The sequence below is a fragment of the Solea senegalensis genome, linkage group LG1, assembly GCF_019176455.1.
Source record: "Solea senegalensis isolate Sse05_10M linkage group LG1, IFAPA_SoseM_1, whole genome shotgun sequence".
NCBI lineage: Eukaryota > Metazoa > Chordata > Actinopteri > Pleuronectiformes > Soleidae > Solea > Solea senegalensis.
In genome coordinates, this window is record NC_058021.1 from 24,232,962 (window position 1) to 24,248,871 (window position 15,910).

The 15,910-nt window shown below is 42.9% G+C and overlaps 1 protein-coding gene across 4 annotated transcripts in view; it reads left to right on the top strand.

Annotated features, from left to right (window-relative positions):
* Positions 1–15,910, top strand: part of zfhx4 (zinc finger homeobox 4) — an 82,743-nt gene that overhangs the window by 7,655 nt on the left and 59,178 nt on the right. The window contains exon 1 of one of the 4 annotated variants that reach the window (XM_044041285.1): positions 5,996–6,824. The exons of the other annotated variants lie outside the window; for them this stretch is intronic. The gene's annotated coding sequence lies outside the window, so the exon portion shown is untranslated. Of the gene's footprint in view, positions 1–5,995; positions 6,825–15,910 lie in introns of those variants that run through there. 4 annotated transcript variants of the gene reach the window in all.

Consider the following 15,910-nt stretch of genomic DNA (forward strand, 5'->3'; position numbering starts at 1 on the left):
AGACTGTTTTAACATACTAGTGATATGGAGAGTGTCAGCGAGCGAAAACAAAAAAGGAGGGAGAAAGAGACAGAGGAGACAGAGGAAGAGGCACAAAAGATCTCTAATTGTAGCACGACCGCTTGGCTTCCTCCCTGATTCACGGCCATTATGATGTGAAAAGCACAACCGCCTGTCCTCCATTATTAAAACGGCAGGCCTAGACACACTCTCACATCCATACACGCACTCACTGGGGGGAATCATGTAGATTTTTTTGTCTCTTATCTGTGGCTCCAAAATAACTGTTATCACTCCGGTCACCCGCTCTTCAATAAGGAGATTCAATAATAAAGCTACCCGGCGTTGTCCTCGCGCAGATACGTTGGTTGAAATTACAAAGTAAAAATAAATTCTTCGTTTTAATGATTTCAAGCTGCGGCATTTATAATCCCAGCCGAGGACATGAAAACACAGTGTCTCTCACCAAGAGTTTTTGTCTCTGATGGACCAAGTTGTCTTCTTCGTCCTTCACATTTATTCTTTAGGGGGCGATGGTGTTTTATACAACATGTATTATGTAACTGTTTCAATCATGTCGTTTCTGATGCAAGGAGCTTAACAGCTGAATTTTCGAGAGATCAAGGTTTGATATTCTCTGGGTTATGTCGTGTAAGTGTGTGTGTGTGTGTGTGTGTGTGTGTGTGTGGAAGGCTGACAGCATGCAGTAGTAGTGTCGGGGTCTCCTGTCTCGCAGAGGCCTGTAGGGGGAGAAGCTAAGAAGTCCACAGCAGCTCGGCATTATGTCTCAAAGAGGGGGGGGCTTCCTGTGTCAGCCCTGGGGCACCACCACTAACACACACTTTCTCTCTATCGCACACACACACTGAGCGAGAGGCGGAGGAGGGTTAAAGACTTGGAACGAGATCAAGCCCCTCTGTAGCTCCCGGGGAGGGAGCTTGTGAATATGCGAGTTTTAGTGTAATTAGCACTTAATTATATTAACATATGCAAATTGTCAGGCGGAGAGCTTGTACTGCCGGTGGGTATCGGTTGAGATACAAGTGACTCTATTGTACCGCCATGGCAGAAAAGAGAATAATGGGTGTGTGTAAGGCAACCAGCCAGCCAAGCAACCCCCTGTGCTAGCACATAACCAACTAGCTCATTTACGTCTCTGGCTGGCCGCTTTGCCAAATTTCATTAGTCGCCATGACGACTTGGCTAATTGTGCTGACTAATGTGCCCTGATCTGTTGTCAGTTGGGATGGGTGTGGGTGTGTGTCCTTGTGCCCCCAAAACAAGAGAGGTAGGGGAGAGAGAGAGGGAGAGAGAGAGAGAGAGAGAGAGAGAATAATCCAGCTCACAACAACTTTCTAAACACATTCTGCTTGCACAAGTATTTGCATATTCAAAAATACTCTGCCATCTCTCCTTGTCTCCTTGGCGAGCGTTTGCATGTGTGCACCTGTACTGGCAAAGGCTGCGCGGCAGTGGGTCAGAGGGGACGAGGGCAGTTCAGTTTTGTGCTGCCGTGTGTCTCAGAGTGTGTCAAATGTGCTGCTGCTGCTGCTGCTGCTGCTGCTGCCTGTGAAGCAAGACTTGGACTGTGAGCCTGGTATGGCCTTGTGTAGCGACATGGCTGAATTTGTTTTTGATTATTGTACAAGACTGTGATTCTGGCAGAGAAAAGCTCGGGCCTAAATAACAGGGATAAGGAGTTCTGCCTTTGAAAACTTTCAGGCCTTTATTATTCCACCCAGAAATATGTAATTTGGACACATCTTTAGAGTTACCCCCAACCAGGCAGCAGGACATTTTTTTTTTGTTATTGTTGGGGGTGATGTGTGTGTGTGTGTGGGGGGGCTATTTAATGTTCCGTGCTTCCCGATAGCCAAAGGTGGATAGAGATTGGGCCTAGTTGGTGCTACTAGTACTTGCATGCTAATCCTGTTTTTTGACAGGAACGTAAACTGATATAATTGCTTTTCAGAGGCAGGAATGGCGGTTTATACAAGTGTGAAAGCACGGGAAAGGGGATTAGCATTATTTTGCATAATGCTGGGCAGGCGCTGAATGGGGCATTGAACGCTTGACTGGGTGACAGAGATGAAAGAGAGATGAAATGCTTCACCCCTCTTCTTTTTCCTCCCTCCCTCCCTCTCTTCCATCTCTCCCCTCCAGTCCCTCTGTCTCTGGCCGCTGGTAAAGGACTGTGTTTTCTGGAGAGAACCCCCGGAAACACCAGGCCAGTGTTTCTTGCTGTTTGTTCTGATGCCAGCAGATGGAAGGTGTCATGTGAGGCAATATGTATGATAATAGAGTAACTGTGGTAAACTCCAGGCTCCCTAAGCCTCCATGTATATACTAAACTGCATCCCTAAAGCACTGGAGTGTGCAATTATGTGGTAGGTGGATGTGGCTCAGGTAGCTTTTACATGGAAGGAAGGGAGCGGCTCTCATGGATCAAATCAAACTACACTGTTCTTACATTTTCCTTTATTGAGATGTTTACTAAGGATTTGGTCGGATATGGTCTTGGTAGAGGGAAATGTGGAACTGCGAGACAGGTGTGTTTTAATTTGGATGCCTGCGTGTGTGTGTGTGTGTGTGCTAGAGCTCTGATTGTACACGAAGGTTGGGGGCACGAGGGTGGTGACGCAGCTTAAAATTGCCACTGTGACTTCCATATGACCCAAAATCGACTTTGTGCGTAATTTATGATCAACCGTCATTATTGCTATTGCATCTGGTGTATGGAAATGATCCAGGGTTGAGGGAGGGGCGTGAGGTTGGGTGGTGGAGAACATGAACGTCACAAAGGCTGGTGTGGCCTGTTTTTGTTGTCTCTCATTGGACAGGATCCTCTTTCTTTGACCTTTTGCACGCCTTCCCTTGCCTTTCATATGCTAATGCCGGCCAGATCCGAGGAGGAAACATGCTGGAGCTGAGTGGAGGAGGACAAAGACTCCTCTCTCTTTCTCTGCCTCCTTTCCACGCCATATCTCCTCTTTTCTTGCCTCTTCCCCTCTCAAGCAACTTGACAGACTTTGGCATGAAAGGAAGTGAGTGCTCAGTGGATAGGAAAGGTGGGGTTAGCATTGTTGCGCTGACCCACACCACCTGTGAGGATCAAGTGCACTGCAGCAATCCTTGGTCATGTTTATGTGGACACATTTTGAGTGGCCCTTGTAGTGGTTATTGCAGATCGGTAATCGTTTGAGCCGTGCTGCCAGTAGTGTTATAGCTCAAGCCCAGTCAGTTGAGGAGTGATTTGTTGCTTTTCCAGTATAGCTAGTCGAGTTGTCATAGAAGGTCTCTATTTCTCCTCAGTCTCTCCCAGACCTGCCAACTCTATCTGCTTACAACCAGTAAAGCACAGTCTCTGGTGGGGTAAAAGGATACTAATACAGTTACTACAACTCTCCCCTAACATAATGCTCCAGTGCACCACTGTCGAGCATGACGTGGTTTTGAGGCTCTTCTGGATCTGTTATGGGAAGGGGGCATGTTATCTGTAGGAAATGTAATTTTTGTCCTCATTGAAATCATTCATTATTGAGCGCGGTTATCTAAATGTTTTTGTTGCTGTTGGTCAAGCGCCAGTCAGGATTGTGTTACTCTCTCTCTCTCTTTCTCATGTTTCTATGTCTGTGTCTCTCGCTCTCTCTCATCTTGCTGGGCCTTCAACGGTCTCTTAAGGGAAAATAGAAAGAGGGGGATTTTTCCCTCTTCCCTCTGTGCTCGGTCCCGTTCTCAGGCTCTACTGCCTATTTTGCATCAGCCATCTTACACAGGATATTAGCCAAAGAAAAAAAAACACAGGTCAGGGTATTTCATTTAGAATAATATGTTTATTCTTTTCATTTCAAAGTGGAAGTGGGGGGATTCTGTTGGGTGGGGATAGAACAGTCGGAGCCATGTGTTGAAGGACTCTCTCTGTTTGATCTGAGGTCTTGTTGAATCTGGGGGCCGGCTGAGATTCTCAGGTTTAGGTCAGCTTAAACGCGCCCGCTGAAAACATGAGGCCTTTCTCCTGTATGTCTCTCATATTGTCTTACACATTTGCTTTCCCGACGTATCTCTTTTGGTATCTGTCGTATAATTTTTCATGTCACTCTGTGGATGTTGTCCTTTTTTTTCATTTTCTTAATATTACTTTTTCTTTTGATGGGCATGGCAGTCAGGTAGGGAGGGCAAGTTAATAGCTCGCAGTGATTGGGTCATTTGAATGCAAGGCGAAACTGCTCTCCACAGATAAGAGCAAAACTCATTCTTTATTTTTGTACATTTATGTTACTGCTTATTTCTTTGTAGTCTTGATGCTGCGGTTACCTTTCAGACTCTGACATTTGGTTGTCCTCTACACCCCTTGATGCAGTCACTGTGAAGGACATTCTCTTAGCCCTGCAGCTCCATGTGAGTGTCTCAAAGCCCTCATCTCACATACTCAACAAAGAATTTAGCAGCCTTTTGTTTAAGAGACGTTTGTCCCTCTTGTAGTTACCAAGAAAAAAAAACTGCTCTGTTAAAAAAAAAGGTTATTTGCCACACTTTATAGATTGAAGTATATTTTTATAGCTGTAAAAACTGGCAAGGCCAAAAACAAAACCACGGGGGAAAAAACACCCAACTACCTGATGTGAACAGGACTTAAAAGCGAGCTCTGGGTGTAGGAGGGAAAAAAAAGTTAATGAATGACTAAGTTTGTCCATGTTTGAGGAAAGATGCACCACAATAGCACAAGGCGTCTCATGACAAATGATGCATTCTCTTCCTTGTTGGCCAAAGACAAAGGCAGGGATTGAGAAGGCAGCGAGCCCAGTCACAGGACATTTGCCCATTAAAAGACCTTTAGGAAAAAAAAAACTGGGAAATAATACGAGACTGATACTGTACGTCTGTAGAAATGGTGTAATGAAGTCTTCTGTTGACGATTAGACCGCAGTTTCTCCATCCAAGTCCCTGCGTCAAATTACACTTCCTTTATTCCTATATTTGTATGTGTGTCAACATCTGCATGTGCCTCTGTTTTCATGTATGTGGCGTGTGTGCAACATGATTGGCATGTGGTATTCCTGAAGGCAATAGCTTGTAGATATCAAGGCCATTGGCAGAGCTCGTTGGGGAATAAGTGGCTAATTAATTATGCATGAGTTGTGGGCATAAACAAACAGTGTAATGAGAGATGAGACGGATTTACCAAAGAATTTGACTCCAGTTGCACGGGGACCTCCTCAGCTGTTCGAAATTAATTATTATTACTATTATTTTATTATTATCATTCTAACCTACATACTTTATTGTGACGATATTTGTTTGTGAAAGAAACATGTTCCTAGCATCGGCGTAGGTGAGGAAATACTCACAGAGCCAGACTATTCCTCTGTGCTCTTTTGTCATTACAGACATATGTGTACTGTATTAAAAAACAAAACCTCCCTTTTTTTCCAATGTAGGTCTCAGTCTGATCTAATATAGGCAAAGAAAGTATGTGTTTCCTCAGCTCCCCAGAGGAAACTCCAGCCAACACTATCCCTCTCAAACCCTGCCTTTCTTTCTTTCTTTTTTTTCTAGCCTGGCACCAGCCGTGGAATAATCTTTAATTATTTGCTTTTAAAAAAAAAAAAAAAATAAGACTTCCCCTTTTTTTCTGTGACAGTAAAGAAGAAGAGCAGAGCAAGCACAGGAATGTTCTTGTATATGAAATTGTAGGTATTAACAGGGCTGGTTTTGTCAGTGGTTTCACTGATGTATCAGCTCTCTGCCCCTAGACTAAATAAAGAGGGGAGTTTTGCTGTGTTTCATCTTGGCTGAGATGAGCAGATATAGCAAGGCTTTGGAAGGAATTGTTAAAAAAGCAAAGTATGGCTGAAGAATGGACCTCAGCCTTAACACAATCCTCAAACAAGTGTCAAGATGTGCTGATGGATGGTTTGCTGGTCTTTGGGGGGGGTGGGGGGAGGGGATGCACTCGTTTATACCATTTTGTACTTCTGTAAAGTTTTTATGAATATAATAGAGCAGCGAGCTGTTCACAATATACTATAGAGAATATATATAGAGAATCTTTTTGAATATGACTTTGCTTTACAGTAAGTAGAATCTGTTCATTAGAGAAAGAGTGCAAAAGTGAGATATTGCTGTCCATGATTTTCAGCTGCCGTGTCATTGACCTCCATGTTCCCCAGGTTGACAATGTAACGCACACACACACACACACACACATATATAAAGAAGCCTAATTTCACATTTATAATTTCAGGGTAACAACACTGAGCAGTTTTCTTCCCCTGTTACATTTCAATTTGTCACAGAGTATTATATATTAATATTTAATTGTTGCTATTTCCGACAACAAACGGTAAGGTAATGTGTCCATTTCATCCCGGCTCCCTCTCTGCAGGCTGGCCTGATTTGCGTGACACAGTGTTTTTTTGATAAAGGAATATTGCGGCTCTAATCTAAAACCACACTAACTGCATCTGACAGTTGTTTGTTTGTAGTGAAATCCAATTAAAATGTACACTTTTCAACTCCATTGCTCATTTTTCTTCTCCCACTCCTCCCCCCGTTCTCTCCTCTCCCTCCCACGGTAACCAGAAAAGAGCCTGTGATGGCATAAATAACAACTGTGCTTTCCTTGTGGTTTTTGTGAGAAGAGGGCAAACTCACAACAGCTGTCAGAAAAGGGGGTTTGTTTAAAAAGCAAATGGCTTTGGTCTAAAGTTCATTTGGAGACCTCTCTAATTAAATAGAGAGCCAAAAGCTTAAGTTAATTAGTAATTCCCTGGGTCCAGAAATTAGACCTGTCACGAGTATCTGAGCTCTCGGAAAACCAAAAGGTATGTGTGCATTTGTGTTTTGTGCGTCTTTCTTTTTGTCATGCTTGCTCCCGTCTCAGTAAACACGTGTGCCTCAATGTGTGTTCGAAGGTTTTCTAATGCAAGACTCACACACGGCCTGAGACATTAATGGTCTGTTTGTGGCGTGTCACAGAAGTGCTCAGGACATGTTTAAGTGAGAGGCACATAGCTTGTGGCGTCAGTCAGGATACCTGCCCTATGATTATGTTTATGAAGATAATGACAGGGCTGGGGTCGCGCTGAGTACTGTCTTTAGAGAACAGTTGGGGTTTGAACTTTAAACTTTATTGTTACCCCTGGAAAAGAACAAGACGTTTTTTTGGTCACCATGACGGAGAAATGTTTGCACAATTAGCAAGGTGTCTCTGAATCACGGCTAAGCTAACAGTAAAAGCAGATGCTCTTCACTTCTCTTCTCTTCTCTTCTCTTCTCTTCTCTTCTCTTCTCTTCTCTTCTCTTCTCTTTTCTTCTCTTCTCTTCTCTTCTCTTCTCTTCTCTTCTCTCCGCGACATTGTAATTGAATACAACACAATTGAGAGACAAGATGTCCCTATACTTGTTCCAAGCACAGCTGTGTGTTAACTAGCTTTTAAGGCAGCCAGCAATAATACTTCTTTGGAAACAAAGCATTGACTAACGCTGTTCCAGCCATTAACTAGCTGCACCAGCTTGTTGTTTTTTTTTCTTTTTAGTCATTTGCTACTGATAGCCATCTTTCACCAAATAGGGAAACATTTGTGACATTTTCTTCCTTCCTCAAAAAAGGAATGAACTTTTGGCAGCAAGCAGTGGGAGTTGCTGCATTAGTTTGCAATGCCTAATATTAGGTTTCAAACTATCAGCAGGACCTATTGCTCTTGGAAAAGTGATTTCAGTGCTGTAGAGTACACGTCAGGTTTTTTACCGTTGTTAAAGGAAGAAGAAAAAAAAGTTGTGCTATTTTCGGGTCTTACATATACGGTACATAGGTAGATTCACATACGTCTGAGTTATCGTAGCATAAAATAAGCCTCCAAACTGAGGCCCGTGGTCGTTTATACAGTATAACCAGTCGTTTATATTTGCCAGGTGGATGTGAAATGTCTGCATCAGAGACTGCACTCTGTGTCTGCCTGTGAGTGTGTGCGCTATCCTTGACTGACGTGGACAGTGTTTGCTTAACCTCTTCTGCGCTGCACTACCACGGCCTTGTCAGTTTAAGTGTGCGTGTGTGTGTGTGTGTGTGTGAGAAGAGAGCGAGAGAGTCCAGCAACGGTAGCTTTCATTTTTCATGTCCCCAGTAGTATTTTTTCCCAAACAAACCTGCTCGGAGAGAAAGATACCAAGGCCTCTGTATCAACATGAATGACTGATATTTGTGTTTTTCCTGGACTGGTGTGTAAAATGGTGTTGGACCACAAAACCACACCAAACGTGATGAAACAAACAAACAAAAAAAAGAAGTTCTTTGTATGATTGATTATGTCAATGTTATGTATTTCATTTGGCAGCAGCAATATTCATTTCAGCCCGGCAAATAATGCAAACTTGCCAGTGCCTTCAACTTGTTATCTTGCCTTTTACGGAGACTCCCTTGTTAAGCTGCCATCGCTTGTTTACACTGAACCAAACAAGCCAATATTATGTTGCCCCAGTGAGTGATTTTAGAGAGGATGACAACTCCTCGAATCAGACGTGCAACGTGAAACAGAATAGTGTTGGCGTCTGTCCCAACATGTCTCCTTCCTCTGCCACTTTCTGTATTACTCCCGCACAAAAGCCGTGCATGGACATTTGTACAGCACAGCGAGGCAGAATAAAGGCACAACATTACCACCTTTAAAAAGGACTCTGTGAATGGGCCTCATTTTATTACAACTATGCAATGTGTGTCTGTGTGCATGTATGGTTTCATGCTTTTGCCCCATTCTAAAGATAAGGCTGTGATTTATGTAACAGCTAAGCCCTTTCATATTGTGTATGTTGTACCTTACAAGAGCATGACGAGCAGGCTAGATTAATATTTATTTAGCGCAGGCAAATCAAGGATTAAGCCGTCATCATTTTATCACTAATCCATGTCTCTGGTGAGATGCAGAGACAAAAGAGAGGCAGATTACCAAACACAAAACACTGCAAAACCACAATTAGTTTGGCGACCAAACCTGTTGTCGACGAAGAGGTGGACAATAGGCGTGCGCGTACACGTGTGCGCAAAAGTCGTGTTTTACTTTCTCATCTCTTGCTCTCACAGCCTATTGTTGTCTGTGTTTGCGTTCTCACCCTCCTCCGCTCTTCAAAAAGGGATCTCTCTTTGAAATTAGCGGTGGTTTGTCTGATTCACTCATCTGACGTAAATGTGTCTCATGATCTTTCCACTGTCCGAACACACACTCACACACTCGCTGACACACATGCATGAGCAATGAATACCTCTTTCTTAGCTCCAACCACGTGGGAGAGGGACAGTTTGCTTATACTGTGTGTATGTGTGAGTGTGTGTGTGTGTTACTTGGCAGTCTGTAAATAAAATTACATTCTTTGCTAATTAAGTTAAACTGCTTTGCTGGAGATGTGGCAAAAAAGATGAAAGCTCCCAGTGTATGTTTTGTGTTCCGATGTGGCAAGTGTGTGTGTGTCTGAGTGTGTTGGATGATAATCCTGTTAGCACTTAGCACTCTAAGGTGGTACTGTGTGTGTATCGCTGTTATAAGGTTTAACATTCGGGGTATTTAGTGTCCAACTTGCATAATAAATATAAAAAAAAAATATATATATATATATTTATTTTAGCTCCTGCTGTTCATTATTTATATATATATGTATATATATATATAGTGCATAATGCAGATTCTAGGTTGTGTGTCATTACATTTGTCTGTGTTTAGGAGGGCACCCTTTACATGGGCTCAAACAACACGGAACAGCGAAGGGGCCAAAAAAAAAGAGCATTGAAAAGCTGTTGCAGTGTAGTAGGGGGCAATATGTGAACGGGAGGGGTGGGGGGTCCAAACCAGATGTGAGAGTGAATAAAAAGAGAGATAAATAAAAAAGAATGAACGGACAAGTCATGCTGCGATAGAGAAAGGCAGGCAGAAGCTCAGGAGGAGAGAATGCCATCCTCAGTTCCCCTTTGCCCTCCTTCCTCTCTCTCACCCCGGCCACTGAATGCTAATAGCTTTTCTGCTTCACCCCCACCATGCACACACACATACACATGTAGGCACACATATACACCCCCCCCCCCGCACACACACACACCACCACCACCACTCCTCTTCAATCCCTCCCCATGGACACTGCCGCATTGTTTGTGGCAGTGCTTCTATTCTTTCAAACTTAATTACCTTCTTGCCTTTTGTGGCGTCAGGGGCTGGAAGTTTTGCACCGTGGCAGTGGAGGTCGTCACACATTCTTTGGCGGTGCATTCCCTTAATCTTTTTTGGTGGAGGTGGAGGGGGTAAGGAGACAGAGGAGACAGATCGAGAGAGTGGAGCTTTTACCAGCCTGGGCTTCTAAGGTTGTTATAGCCCCCCCCCTCACTCGTGCACGTGTGTGCACGGTCATAATAGTTGGGGCATAGGCTGCCCTTTGTTTGTGTGGTTCATTTCCAATCAACCCTAATTAACTACAGAGTGTTTCCAGATTGCCGGCAAAAGAAAAATCCCCTTTTTTTTTTTTTACTCTCAATGGTCTTTGCAGTTTTGAGTGTGAGGAAAGGGAGGAAGAAGAAAAGAAAACTACAGGCATTAGCTATGTAGATTGGCTTTGCCTTTGATGCTGGAAAAATCTTTAGCAAGGGCAGTAAGTGGTGACTGCGACCCAGCAGTGTCTGACTGTTTGTTTTCATGTTTCAGTTTGAGCTTAGTTTGAAATATCGCCTCTTCAGAGGCGTGAGACTTGTGCATATATTTAGACTGGATTGTGTAAGCGCAGAGTCCTTTTGTAAAATTGATAAATCCAGTCAAACTTGTCCATAACGCACACAACTTTGTCTCTGCAAAGCCACACAGCCAGCAGATAAAAGTGCCCATGTCCTAAGTATCATAACCCAAACCTACTTAATGGAAATAAATGCTACTTTTCTCAACACTCGGTAGGATATTTTGTCGACTTGTGGGTGGATGGTTTTAAGTAGCAGCTGGAGGACATGAGAGATGTTTTCACCTCGGCCGCTTTTCAGTTTGGAAAGGTTGTAATCTAATCCCAAATCAGATTTTAGGTCTTATTGTACCTTGAGTGATGAATCTTCTCGGTGAAAAAAAAAAAAGAGGGAGAGGGGAGGGTAAAAAAGCAAAGAAGTTTCACAATTCACTCATTTTAGTCAAGTTTGTTTTTGCACACTTGACGATTTTTGGGTCCAATGATACTCTCTGTTTTCTAATTTGCCACAATATTATTTCCACTAACAATAGAATATCAGGTACGGACCTCGGGGCGGTTGGGTGTAATGTTACCTGAGCAACCAATGAGACCAATTAACTTGTCATCAACCTGCAGGAATAGAACCTGCATACCTGCTCTAGGAAAATAGAAAAAGGCCACTTCCATCCTCTACACTTTTCTTCATTATTCTTCCTCCCCCTCCTCCGCTAAATATCCCTCTCCATTCTTTATACAGACCAGGATCATTGCTCATGTAGACATAATTTTGATTTTGATTTCTTTTTCGCAGAGTGTGTAATTTGTCGAACAAGATTCCCATGCTAAATGGAGTTGTGCTTGCTTTAGGTGTCTGGGCTGCACCTTGCGGTAATGACAAGGTGTCTTTTGGTAATGAAGACCTTTGCTTATAAGGGAGACACTGGGAAGGACAGACGGACAGAAAAGGGTGCGGAGGTGGCACTGAGGAGATGGACTGGATACGACGTGTACTATTACACCTCCAGGCAACAAACAACTGAAACACAAAAACTTGTTGTGAAGTTAAGTAGTTAAGAAAAATGTTGGTCACGCACACAGTCACCGCTCCCCCAATCATTCAGCAATTTTCTCCCAGAGTCCTTGCCTTTATGATTTAAAGCATTATGTTTTCTAATTGTGTGCATGTGAGTTTAAAGTGCCTGCGCACACATGCACCGGCACTGTTTGCTCCTCTCGCTCGCATTGTGAGCAAAGAGATAGTTCCCCTCCTCCTTGATCCACTCCGTTTTTCATCCCTCCGTTTCTGCATGGCAACAAATAAACAGGTCTAATTAGACCGGAGTAAACCTATTCAAGGCACTGACAGTGAGAGATGGATGCACAGGCTTTCACAGTGCCCTTCGCCTTTGTCTTTGGCTAACGCTTGGTGACATTTTGATAGAAGATTTGGTGTTAGACCGAGGGGCCACATGCAGAGAGAGAGATGACCTTCTAGGAGACCTCAAGGAATGGACATTCAGTCTCACCCTGTCTTTTGACTTTGTTGTTTGACTTTGCTTAGCTTTACCGGTCAACTTTAAAAAAAAAAATCTGCCTGGCTTTAATTTCAGCAGTTATTACATGCGCTTAGAAATGTCTCCAAACAGTTTGACAAGCAGAGGGGAAAAAAACAACCATTTTGGAACTCAGATGACCACATCCCAAGGCACTGATCTGCCTAATTCTAGTGTTTACAGATGTTATAAATATTCACGACAGTATTAACAGTGCTGTCTGCCCTCGCATCAAAATGTCGGACAGTTGGGGAAGGAGAATTTGAACTCAGCAGATTCCCATGTAAACAACGATGACAGTGTGGCGACATTGCAATTACAGGTTTGGCATTTACCAGGCTGTGACTCTGTGGCTAATGTGTGATAGCCTTGACAAGAGGATAAAAGTGGGACAAGACTCTGACAAGGAGCTCGGTGCCTCAGGTCTGCCCTATGGACACAAGTATTCTTAGCAAATTCATTAAAAGTGAACTGGCTGAAAATAATTACACGGGCCACAACAAGAGTTAGCTGTATTGTGTGTTTGTGGACAAGTCTCGGATTATGTCCACTTTCTGACTTTTTTAGGAATTGCGGTCAAACGTCTGACGAGGTGCTTTAATAACAAACTGAGTCGAGAGAGAGAGAGAAAAAAAGAACGAAGTGGAGAAATCCCCTGCTTTAGACTGCTTCACTGTCTCTCTGGCAGCTATGGAAAAGCAGATGGAGGGATATGGAAGAGAGAATCGAGGGGAGGGGAAACAATAGGCCAAGGAGACTTTCAGTCCCTCTCTCCCATCAGAACTAGCAGTGTCCAAAGCAGGCATTCCTCGGCTATTATTTTCTTCTCACTGAATCTGATCTGCCACTTTAATTACCTTAGTGTGTGTGTGTGTTTGTGCATTTGTGTATGAGAGTAAGGGAGAGAGAGAGAGAGAGCCTGTGTCCGCGTGCATGCCTTGTGAAAGCAAGGGGACATGCTTAATTAAAAAACAGAGGTGGGAGCAGCTCTGGCCATTTCTTTTGTTCTTCTGTTATAAGAAGAGAACCGCTTCTGCAATGTGGAAAAACCAGGGCTTCATTGTGAGTTTCTCACTTTCCCTTTATATATCTTTCTATCTCTCTCTCTCTCTCTCTCTCTCTCTCTCTCGAATAAAAGTCATCTGGTTGGTTAGCAGAGCAAAAAGAAACCAGTGGGGGAGAGAGCGAGAGGAAGGTTTCTTAGCAAGCAGTAACATGATCTACCTTAAAAGAAGCAGTAGTGGGCACTACTGCTGTGAAAGGTGTGAAGCCTGAGGAATGGAGCAAAACAAAAAGAATCAAGACACACGACCTTTGCACGTATTTATTCTGAACCGCTTTTATGTAGCACATAAGATGTTGTTTTAAATCTGCGCAAATGAAACAATCTCAGTTTCGAAAATGTCACTTTGAGCTCGGAAATGTAGGAGAGGAAAACACTAATGCACGGCATCTTTGTCCAACTGTGCAAACACACGCAGGAAGGATTGGTGTCATTTCAGGCACTTTAAATGTGCTTCGTTGCAAACACAAGAAGTAAGAAATAAAATTCTATCAAACATTAAGCCTTTGTCACATTCGCGCTTCCTCTCTTTGCCAGTGTTCTGTCAGACGCAGCGAAATTAGTGGGTTTAATAAGAACCAGAGGTAACAAATGAACGGACTCATTATTATGTTATTGTTGGCAGGCAGGCACACATGTAAACAGCTGCTAACCTGTTAGCATTAGGGGTGATATATCAGTGCCAAGTGCTTAACACATTGGCTTATCCATAAGACATAATTCCATACTTAAAGTGTTAGGTGATGCATAATTCATAAACTGCAGTGTTTTATGTCCGAGCTACAATTTAAAGGGGTTGCTCCCAGATAAAATAAGCAGTCAAGTGACAGCACTGACAAGTAGTAAATCCTGTTGTATGCGTCACATTAGTCCTAAAACCCACTGCTTCTGAACAGTTTTACCCTCAATCACATTTAACACAAGCTAAGAGGAGACACTGATGGAAAAGAAAGTGTGTATGTTAGACTAGGAACAAGCCCAGCATGTTGTTTTGGTGCAGAGCTTAATGGATGATTTATGGCGAACATCCGAAAGAGCAGTCATTTAAGTGGATGATTTAAAATCCTTCATTTGATATAATTTTTCTTCACAATACCAAATTGATCTTCTTTTCATCTGCTCGTGCAGCAGCAGCAGCAGCAGCAATGCTGCCATATCTAAAAGGGAGACATTCGTTTGTGCCAAAACACTCCAATAATACCATGCATTCTTGCAGCGTGACACATATTTGGCCTGCTTCACCTCCGCATTTGTTTAGAATGCAGAGCTAATTGCTGCTAATTTCTTTGCAAGTCTGAGTTAACATGTGGACTGTGTGTTTGTGTGTGTGTGTGTGTGTGTAAACCATAATCATTATCTTTATCAACCATGGCTTGGGAAAAAAATCACTTGACTTTAAAACATCACATGAACTGTAATGCTTGTCTTTCTGAAAGAGTCAGGTGGCGTCAACTGTGACACGACAAAAATATGCAGTGTAGTGCATAAATAACACATTTGTTAAATGGTTAAAAACTACTTTTAAAAAAGTAACAGAAACACAAGCCTTGCACCTTCATACTGCATATGGACGCTGCACAGATTTAACATTAATTTTCTGCTTTGTGTGAATTTATTTCTAATCTCACAAACAGAGAGAATAGTGAGGGGAAAAAAAACAATTTCTCTCTTTTAATCTATCACTAGTCACCATGGAATCATCTCTGGGATATGTCAGATTAGAACTGATTATAGCGCGTGCACACGCATGTACCCGCAAACATACTCGCACATATTTGATTTCGTTCCTCACGCTTTCACTGTCCCTCCCACTGGCTTTGTTTAGCCCTGGATTGTTGCGGATTAATCCTCTAATTGCTTTGTAGCTTTGTTGTGATGGAGAGGGAGTGTAGAAAAAGAGAGAGAATTAAGAAGCAGGTGGCTTGGGTTAAAGGTTAACATGGCTCTTTAAAGCTTCCTTTTAATGTCAGCTCATTTACACGCAAGCATCTGAAAGGAGCTGTTACTGTATCAAGTGAAACAAAATGCCGACAAGCACAAGTAGTTCTCATTTGTTGTATTCAGCTGAGTAAGAAAACGTTGTCTTATCAGTCGCGTTAGTCTGTCCTTATGTATTTTTTTCTCAGGTGACTTTATGTCCGCCATTAAAACAAATGGTTTTTTGCATTGTGGGCGTAGAAGTCTTTTTATTCTACGTTGCGTTTGCATGTTTGTGTGTGTCTTTACATTTGTGCCTTGTTGTGAAAAGCCAAGAGATTGAAGTAGTGAGGGATTGGGAGATGGGCAGCTGCCCAGGATTGATAACATCGCACTGGTATTCCAAACATCATTCCTCATGGAAGCCTGTTCTCACTCTCTCTCTCTCTCTCTCTCTCTCTCTCTCTCTCTCTCTCTCTCTCTGTCTCTGCAAAAAAACAACAACATTTGGGTGAAATATTCTTTCATTTCCTGATGTATTCCTATGTGTGACCCTCCTCTTGAAATTGTGCCAACAGGCAGCGTTCTGCTTTTCCACATGTTCAAGAACAGCCGCACACTTAGCAAAATGTCAATATTCACAGTCTTACTTTCCCTGTCCGCACTGAGTCTAAGTCGTACCTTCGGG